Here is a 9,689-nt window from a genome sequence, read left to right as displayed (position 1 = left end):
CCTTTCCCTTTCCCTTTCCCTTTCCCTTTCCCTTTCCCTTTCCCTTTCCCTTTCCCTTTCCCTTTCCTTTCCTTTCCTTTCCTTTCCTTTCCCTTCTTTTTCTTTTTTGAGTCAGAGTCTCACCATGTGTCTCTGACAGGCTTTGAACTTGCAATGCTGCCTTAGCTTGTCTGGAGCTCATGATCCTCCTGACTTCGGTTTTTTAATGCTGACATTTAAGCCACTGTTTCGAGCAAAGCAGGGGATTCTGAAGAGAATAAACTTTTAATAGTAATAGTAAAGATGAACACCATCTCCCCTGAACTTTTGTTGAATATTTATGATATGTCAGGTACACACTAAACCCTTTTTAAGCCCATGCCCAAATTCTTTATTGAAACTCTGATTCCAGTGTGATGTCACAGAGCCTTCCTGAAGTAATGTATTAGACCGGAAATGTTTCAAACTCTTAATAGGATTAGAGCTCTCCGAAGTCACAGAACTAGCCAGTTTCCTTTCTATCATGAAGGCCGTCGTAAGGGTGATACAGAAGAAAACTTTCTGCAGAATTGAGTACACTGACCTCCCTAACTTACATACCCCACCTTCCAGACTGGCAGTAACAAACTTCTGATGTTCATAAGCAACTCAGTCTTTTCCCTTTTTCTTTATAACAGAAAAAAAAGATTAATATGATTATCATGCCTTGTACAGATGAAGAACATAGGTCTTAAAAGGTTAAACAACAACTAGGTGATGTATTCAGAGCAAAACTGAATACACGTTTACCACATGAGTAGTAAAAAGTAGAACTTCACAAAGTGTAGTTGCTTAATAAATAATAGTAGTTAAGGACACAGAAATGACTTCATAGGGAAATTAGAAAAATATCCAAAGCTGGACACAAACACATCATTTATACCATGCCATATAGTTTCTAGCAATTACACATGACCTGGAAAGCTACCGATAGATACTGTGAGTCATTTAAAAGAAACAAGACTCTGATGTCTACAAGCAATCTGGTTGAAACTATGATCTAGGGAATTCCTTTCAAAACTTAATTTTAAACTTTTTTTTTTTTAGATTTATTTATTTATTAGACATGAGTACACTGTAGCTGTCTTCAGACACACCAGAAGAGGTGTCAGATCTCACTACAGATGGTTGTCAGCCACCATGTGGTTGCTGGGATTTGAAGTCAGGACCTTTGGAAGAACAGTCGGTGCTCTTAACACTTTGAAGTCAATGACTTTTGGAATAACAGTGCCATCTCTCCAGCCCCCTTTCAAAACTTATTAATGTTGACTTATTTTGTAGAGGTGGTATGGAGTAGAATCTATATTTTTGCTAGAGTTGTAAAAAAAAAAACATAAAAAGTAAAATGTCTTTTTCCCCCCCTTCTTTTTTGGTTTTTCAAGACAGGGTAGCCTCAACTTTCCTGGAACTGAGCTCTGTAGATGAAGCTGGCCTCAAATTCACAGAAATTCAACTGCTTCTGCCTCCTGATCCCTGGAATTAAAGGTGTGTGCCACCACCACCAAGGTTAAAATAAAATGTATTATTAAACAATATAAAAGTGTTCTCTCACAGATATAGAAGACAGAAACTCAAAAACAGCATGCTGATAAAGGTGGTTTTCTCTGAGGACCATAATCTATTCCAGATCACTGTCCTTGGTTAGGAGGTGGCTTATGATTATGAGCTGACCTCTCCATGCATGTGTCCTCCTGGAGCTTTATCCTCTTATAAAGATACCAGTCTATTAGATTAGGACTGTTCATATGTGTTCATTTTAACCCAATTACACCAGTTCGGGATCTTAACTTGTGGATTTGAGGAGTCCATAACTAAGTCATAATTATTATTTGTAAGAGAAGGTAGCACTGGGTTTAAGTTGCCTGTGACTTATGCAATTCTGGTTATACAAAACAGTAGCCACATGAGGCATTATCTGTTTAGACTGCCTTCAACTGCTTCTCTCTCAGCTCCCATCTCTGTAGAGTAAATGTACTGGAACACTGGTTCTCAACCTTCCTAATGTTACAAACTTCATGTTCTGGTGACCCCCAACTATAAAATTATTTTCACTGACTCTTCATAGTTGTATCTTTGCTACCGTTATATGCCAAGATGTAAATATGTTTTCCTAGGTGACCCCTGTGAAAGGTTCATTTGCTCCCCTAACAGGGTTGTGACTTACAGGCTAAGAACCACTGTACTAGAATAAGAGGATTTATTAGAAGCTAACCAGAGCCTTCTAATAGCATACTAAGAAGACAATGAAGAAACTCCCAGAGAATATAAATGAAAACTCGTGGTCTTCTATAACTTGAATTTATATTATGTCTAGTATTGTCGGTCTAGTGTGTATTTAATCTAGAAGGGTGTTCGCAGTAAACTGTAATATAAGAAGTTTTGAATAACACAACATAAGCAATAGTTAGCCACATCGCTTTTACTTCCTAAGTGATTTCCATGCTGTAGCTGCATGGTAAAATAAATAGTGTCCATTTACCAAGTAATCACACAGGATCTGTACCCAGGGATGTTATTTGAACCTGGTTAAAACAAGTATAATGGCAGATACTGCCCAACTTAAAGGTTTACGTAAAGTTTCTGTTAGTCAGATAGTCCCAGTGGGAACTTCGTACCCTGGGACACATTCTACCATTATGCTCACCTTCAGATTAAAAATATTCAGATGCAATGTCTGCATGGCAATATGGGTTAGTTACTCTGTACTGGTGAAACATGCATGTTGCAACCATAATGAACAAGAACAGTGCCTCTGTTTTCATTGCTTTCTAACATGTTCCAGCAGAAATGAGTTTTTCTTTGGTTGCTGGAAAGCTTTGATTTAGCTCAGGATAAGGTTACTACTACATAAATATCAAAGAAAAGGGTTAAGAAAATCTTGAATTTGAATGTGAAGTTCTGAAGGACTTCTATGAATTAAATAACTTGAAAGAACAAACTAGTATTTTTAAAGTATTTTACTATTTTATTTACTTACATTCCAAATGTTGTCACCCTTCCCAGTTCCCCCTGCAAAAAGCCTCTAAACTCGTCGCCTCTCCCAGTTGCCTCTAAGAGTGTGCTTCCCCATCCACCCACCCACCCATTCCCACCTCACCCCTCTAGCATCCCCCTGCTCTGGGGCATCAAGCCTTCGCAAGACCAGTCCCCACCACTACGGAGGTCAGAAAAGGCAGTCCTCTGCTGCTTATGTTGTGGGTCCACAGACCAACCCATGTATGCGCTTCAGTTGGTGTGTTAGTCCTTGGGAACTCTGAGGGTTCCAGTGAGTTGGCACTGTTGTTCTTCCTATGGGTTACAATCTCCTTCAGCTCCTTCAGACCTTCTCTTAACTCTTCTGTAGGGGTCCTCCTGGGGCTCAGTCCAAAGGTTGGCTGTAAGTATCTGCATCTATCTCAGTCAGGTGCTGGTGGAGCCTCTCAGTGGACAGCCATTCAGGCTCCTGTCTGCAAGCACAGCGTAGCATCAACAATACTGTCAGGGTTTTGGGGCCTACACATGGGATGGATACCAAATTAGGGTAGTCTCTGGATGGCCTTTTCCTTCAAACTCTGCTCCATTTTTTCCCTACATATCCTTTAGAAAGGAACAATTCTGGGTCAAAAATTTTGAGATGGATGGATGGTCCCATCTCTTCATTAGGGGCCATGTCTACCTACTGGAGGTGGTCTCTTCAGTTTCCTTCTCCCCACGGTTGGGCATTTCATCTAAGTTCATCCCCATTGTGTTCTGGGAGCCTTTCACATCTGTGGTATCTGGGACCTTCTAGAGGTTCCCCTGACCCTTACCCTACACTGCTGCATATTTCTATTCATTCTCCTGGCCATCTGGGCTTCTCTCCTGTCTCCTTTAATTGGTAGTTCTGTATCCATTTTTTAAAAAAATGTCAATTCTTGTTAGTACTATTGTTTTCCTCATGGCTTTTTAACCATGGTGAAGCCTCAAGACCTCAATATTTAATATTTGCCTAGCTAGCAGTACCCAAAATACTTCAAACTGAAGCCATTATCTTCAGTAGTAGAACTATTTCTGTGCTGCTAAGTGTTCTAACTGGGATTTGAACCTCCATGTTTTGACAGAGTAGCCCTCATGTTTAATCACTGTCCTCACACTAACTCCCCAGGTTAGTTAGTTTCCTTACCTCATCTGCCTTGCTCTTTCTCATCTCAATTGTTTGTGTGTTTTTCTCATCTGGGAAGATAAATAGAAATTTCACTCCAACTTCCTGGAAACTGAGTGAAAAAAAAAAAAAGNGTTTTGCCAAGCCACAGTTTTGCTTCATTTCCTACAGGAATTATGAGCTCCTTTGGTTTGTCAGGTCTGAAAGAGTTTCTTTGACTCCTAAACCTTCAATGGGTTTTAAAATTCATAAAGTGTTCTCCCACAAATTGTCTAAGTTCAAGAGATTTACGCTCCCCAAACATAATGGAGACATTAGGTCTCTGTTGACATTAGAGGGGAAGACCAGCTGGCATGGAGTCTCAACAGTCATCCAGAAAATAACATAATAGGGTGGGGACCGTGATAGCCACCAAAGCTGTGAGAAAACAGTCCTATTGTTTGCCTGTGTTCTCCTTTTTGAGATGCAGAGGTGACCTTCTTTCACAGAGTCTTTGTGTATTAGATAAATTGATGGTCCAGCAGTGAGCTAAATGTTAAGAGATTCTGGTATTGTCATTTCTAAGACCCATTCCTGCCTTCCTATTTTGAAAATCCTAAAGAAAAGGTCACATTGTCCTCTATCCCTAGACTGTTTAGAGCTGTATCACATGAATCCAACTGCTGATTGACAGCCAGTAACTAGGGTAGGAAGTGAATGGTGGGATTTCTGGGGGCTGTGGGGGTGGAGAAAGGGAGTCTGGGAAGAAAAAAGAAGAGGGCCTTTTCCCAGAAGACATGGGAGAAGAGAGACATGACTACCAGTCTGAAAGGTATAGCTAGGCATGTGGAAGAACCAAGCTAGATAGGCTGGTTAACTTAGATGAGCTAGTTGAGAGTATGTCCAGCTAAGACCTGAAAATTAAAATATTAAAGGCCTCATAATTTCGGCTGGCAGATCACCAGGACCTTACAACAGTGAGATGCTAAACCAAAAAGATGAATGAACATCTGCGAATGGTATAAGTCAGTAAGGTGAGATTCTAACTATGTTTCTTTTTGTAATTAAGAATATAACTTTGGCCGGGCGTGGTGGTGCACACCTTTAATCCCAGCACTCGGAAGGCAGAGGCAGGTGGATTTCTGAGTTTGAGGCCAGCCTGGTCTACAAAGTGAGTTCCCGGACAGCCAGGGCTACACAGAGAAACCCGGTCTTGAAAAAAAAATAAAAGATAACTTTGAGCAGAAGTCTACTCTTAAGACTAAATTCTTTTGCTCTCAAGTGGTTATGGTAATATCTGCTATGATGATGAAAAAAAAAAAAAAGATCTAAAGGGGTTTTGATTCATTCCTGTATCTGACAAATGTATTGAACCTAAACTGAGACTGAGTCTCTGTGGTCTATAAAGAATTCTGTGGTTGCTTCAGAGACTAAGTTAATGTTCTTTGCCATCACGAACTCACCTCTCAATTCCTAACACTTGGACCAAATCAAAAAGACCATACTTGGTAAGTCAATAGACAAAGCTAGTAATATGCAGAGCTTGACAGCTGATTACTAGTACCTAATATTCTTTTTATTTGTGTAGAAAATATAAAACACTTCCTCCTGGGAAATGAAGGGTAAGTACATCAAATATGGAAGGAGTAGTTTATAAGATAGCCTTACTCCTATTTGGACAGTTATAAACACAATCTTCAGATTTGTTTTCACCAGGTGAAGAAACAGCAGCATTGTGATAACTTGGGAGAGCAGCACACAGGTTTATTAAGTGAGCAACTGGAGGTGGGGCACTAGAATTTCTTTTCTTTCTCATTCACACATTGCACAAGATTGGAAATCTTGTCTATTAGCATCTCTTTGTGTGTGCATGAGCATATTAATCCAATTCTCTGAAATTCAATTTCCTCCCCATATAAAGCAGGAAATGATATCTGCTTATAATATAGTTGATGTTATTATCTTCCATGGGAGGGGGTCAAGGACATAGTCTGGCTCTATTACCTGACACAAGAGAATGTAGATGCAAGCATTTTCCATATAAAAAGAGAAAAATCCTTGAACTCTAGCTGATTCAGGCTGAGCATCTGTCTGTGTCATTCCAGAATGCAATCACAACGTTTGCATTGGCTTACAAAAATGGTGTAGAGAACCCTTAACTCCTATGTCCTAATAAGAGTTTCTATGTCTGTTATAAAACACCATGAGTGAAAGAAATTTGGGGAAAAATGGTTATTTCATAGCATAGCTTCTAGTCAGTTCATCATCGACGGGAGGGAGAGCACGGAACCTGAAGGCAAGGATTGAGGCAGAAGTCATGACGGAGCTTGATACCAAAGGCTTGCTCAGCATGATGTTTATACTCAAGGGACACTAATCTAAGACTAGCTCTGTCCTCATTGGGCTGCCTTCCCCTCCTCATCAATCAGTAATTAAGAAAACACACTGCCAGCTTTGGTTACTTGAAAAGCACAAAACATCCTACACCAAACCTGTCAGTTAACAAATCAGAAAGGGTTACATTTAAAGTAAGTATAGAGTTTTTTTTTTTTTTTTTCTAAATACAGTAAAGTTTATCAGCTCTATTTTCCTTGACAGCTTTTCCACACCTTACTTTCATTCATCAGTAAAATGAGACAAGGTGATTAGCAAGATGATTGGGAAGTTCAGAGAGAATGTGTTTCAAGTGTGCAGAGCTAAATTATTCAGAAAATTAATTACAAGTGTATTTTACTTATCCTTTTACACAAAGGAAAAAGATTGGTCTTAGGATAAGTTTAGTATTCTTTTGTATTAGAAACACAATATATGAAAAGAGAAGAGTTATTTAATCACTGTTTGGATATAAGTAGACAAAAATATTTGGGTGAAAGTCACCAGTCTTGCCAAACAACAGCATGTCAAAATATATGAGACAAAACTGTTAATACCGCAAAGTCAAAGGGATGAATCTACTATCGTAATTGGAGACTTCCGTACTCCTCTAGCACAAAGTTTGATTTACGAGTCAGAAATCAGTAAGAATTGTGTTGAGTCCTACATAATCAATTAAGCTGGTGCAATGACCATTGCATACATTATGTCCTCAAGAGTACTAGAATTACACATTATTATTGAACACAAATGGAATATTCACTAACATATATCAGATCATCAGTCATAAAATATACCTCAATAAACGTAATGTTAGAGAGTCTGTAGCAGCTGTTCTTAGAATGCAACATAATTGAGTTCATAATTAATAATAGAAAAAATCCAAAGATGGAAGGAGATTCTTCTGAATGGGACATCAGTTGAAGAGGAAATTTCAAGGTAAAGGAAAAATATTTTAATACAAATGAAACTAGAAACACAAACTGTTAACATTTGAGGCATTTAATAGAAGAAATAACAGAAATTTGTAGCATTGAACCTATACATTATGGAAGGTAAAGATCTAAAATTAATAATCCAAGCTTTCCTGTTAATAGACTAGAAAAGTTACAGAAAATAAAGAGCTAATAAAAATTAGAAGAGAAATCAATAGGAGACCATTAGAGATCAACAAAACCAATTGTGGGTTCTTTATACCCAAAAGATGCCCCAACATGCCACAGGAGCATGTGTTCAACTATGTTCATAGCAGCCTTATTTGTGATAGCCAGAAGCTGGAAACAACCCAGATGTCCCACAATGGAAGAATGGATACAGAAAATGTGGTTCATTTACACAATGAAATACTATCCAGCTATTAAGAACAACGACATCATGATTTTTGCAGGCAAATGGATGGAACCGGACAATATCATCCTGAGTGAGGTAACAGACCTAAAGGGACATGCATGGTATGTACTCACTAATAAGTGGATATTAGTGAGTACAGAAAATACAGAATATCCAGGACACAACTGTTGTGGATGGCCCTGGTGTTGTTTGTATTTTGATGTTAATTTCGTTTTTCCAGGAGGAATTGTCTGGAATGAGGAATGAGTCACATACTCAGGTGACTTCTTGTGAACCATCCCCTAATGAATAAAAGAGACAATCATCGGGTGAGTAGGCAGGACTTCTGGGATGGCCAGAGGAAGAGAGGAAGCAGGAGAGAGTTAGGGGCTTTTTAAAATGGGGATTGCATAAGGACAAGAGGTAGCTGCTAGTGTCTCCTGATTTCAATGGCAGATCTGCCAGGATTTGCCACAGGAGGATTTAGATTTTATATGGCTTAGAAGATTAGGATCCTAGTTGTTGTGCCCAGAGATTGAGTTACCATTGTTTCTGAACTAAGTTTGTGTGGTGTTTTCCTTTATGCTGCAGTTCGACTGGGTTCAAGAGAGAAGGGCACGGTGGCAAAGCATGGGTTTGCCAAATGTGTACCACAAAGGCCGCGGGGGATTTGAAGCATGGGGCTGAAGCATAGTAGAGACCCACTAGTGGGAACTTAGTGACCTGGGTGGAGAGATTTTGGAGCTCTGAGTCAAAGAGTGTCTATGAGATAAGAACTAGCCGGAGAGATCACAGGGGCTGAGAGTAGCTGGGTGTAGCACAGGAACTTGGTGCCACTTTTTAAATATTTCCCACAACACAAAACCCACTGGACTCAAGAAGGTTTACAAGCTGAAGGACCCAAGGACTACCACTTGGGAGGGAGAAGAAAGCAATCATAGGGGACAGAGGAAGGGGAGGACCTGTGTGGGAGAGGGGACAGGAAGGGGAAGAGGAAACTATGACCAGGTATTGGGGGAGGGCAGCAGAAAGAACTGAGACAGGAGGTAGTAGGACCTTCTAGAATGTACTGGAGACCTGGGAGATAAGAGACTCTCAAAGCTTAAAGGGAGGGACCTTAGCTGAAAGGCCCTACAGTGGGGAGGGGGAGCTTGCAGAGTCCACCTCCAATGGAAGGCCAGGATATCAAGTGGAGGGATAGAGTTGCCATCCCACAGTCAAAACTGACCCAGAATTGTTCCTGTCTAAAGGAAATGCAGGGACAAAAATAGAGAAGAGCATGAGAGAAAGGAAGTCCAGTGACAGGCCTAAAATAACTCAAGGGGAGGTCCCAACACCTGACACTATTATTGATGTTGTAGTGTACTTTCAGGCAGGAACCTAGCAGAGTTGCCCTCTGAAAGACCTAACAAGCAAATGAAAGAGTCATATGCACACACTAGCAGCCAACCAATGGACAGAAACTGGATACCCCTGTGGTTGAACTGGGGAAAGTTGGAATAAGCTGAGGAGGAGGACAGCCCCATGGGAAGACCATCAGTCTCAACTCACCTGAATCTGTGAGATCTCTCAGACACTGAGCCTCCAACCAGGCAGCATACACCAGCTGATATGAGGCCCCTGACACATATACAGCAGAGGACTGCCAGGTCTGGCCTCAGTGAGAGAAGATGCACCTAATCCTTGAGAGATTTGAGGCCTCAGGGAGTGGGGAGGCTTGGTGCAGTGGAGGGTGGGGAAATCCTCTTAAAGATGGTGTGTGTGTGTTGTGGGGTGAGGTATGGGATGGGGAGTGGTCAGGGGACAGACCAGGAGGGGGATGAAGTCTGGACTATTAAAAAGGATTAGAGAATAAAAAATAATAAATTAA

Source organism: Mus pahari, chromosome 6, assembly GCF_900095145.1.
Source record: "Mus pahari chromosome 6, PAHARI_EIJ_v1.1, whole genome shotgun sequence".
NCBI lineage: Eukaryota > Metazoa > Chordata > Mammalia > Rodentia > Muridae > Mus > Mus pahari.
This window is presented reverse-complemented; position numbering follows the sequence as displayed.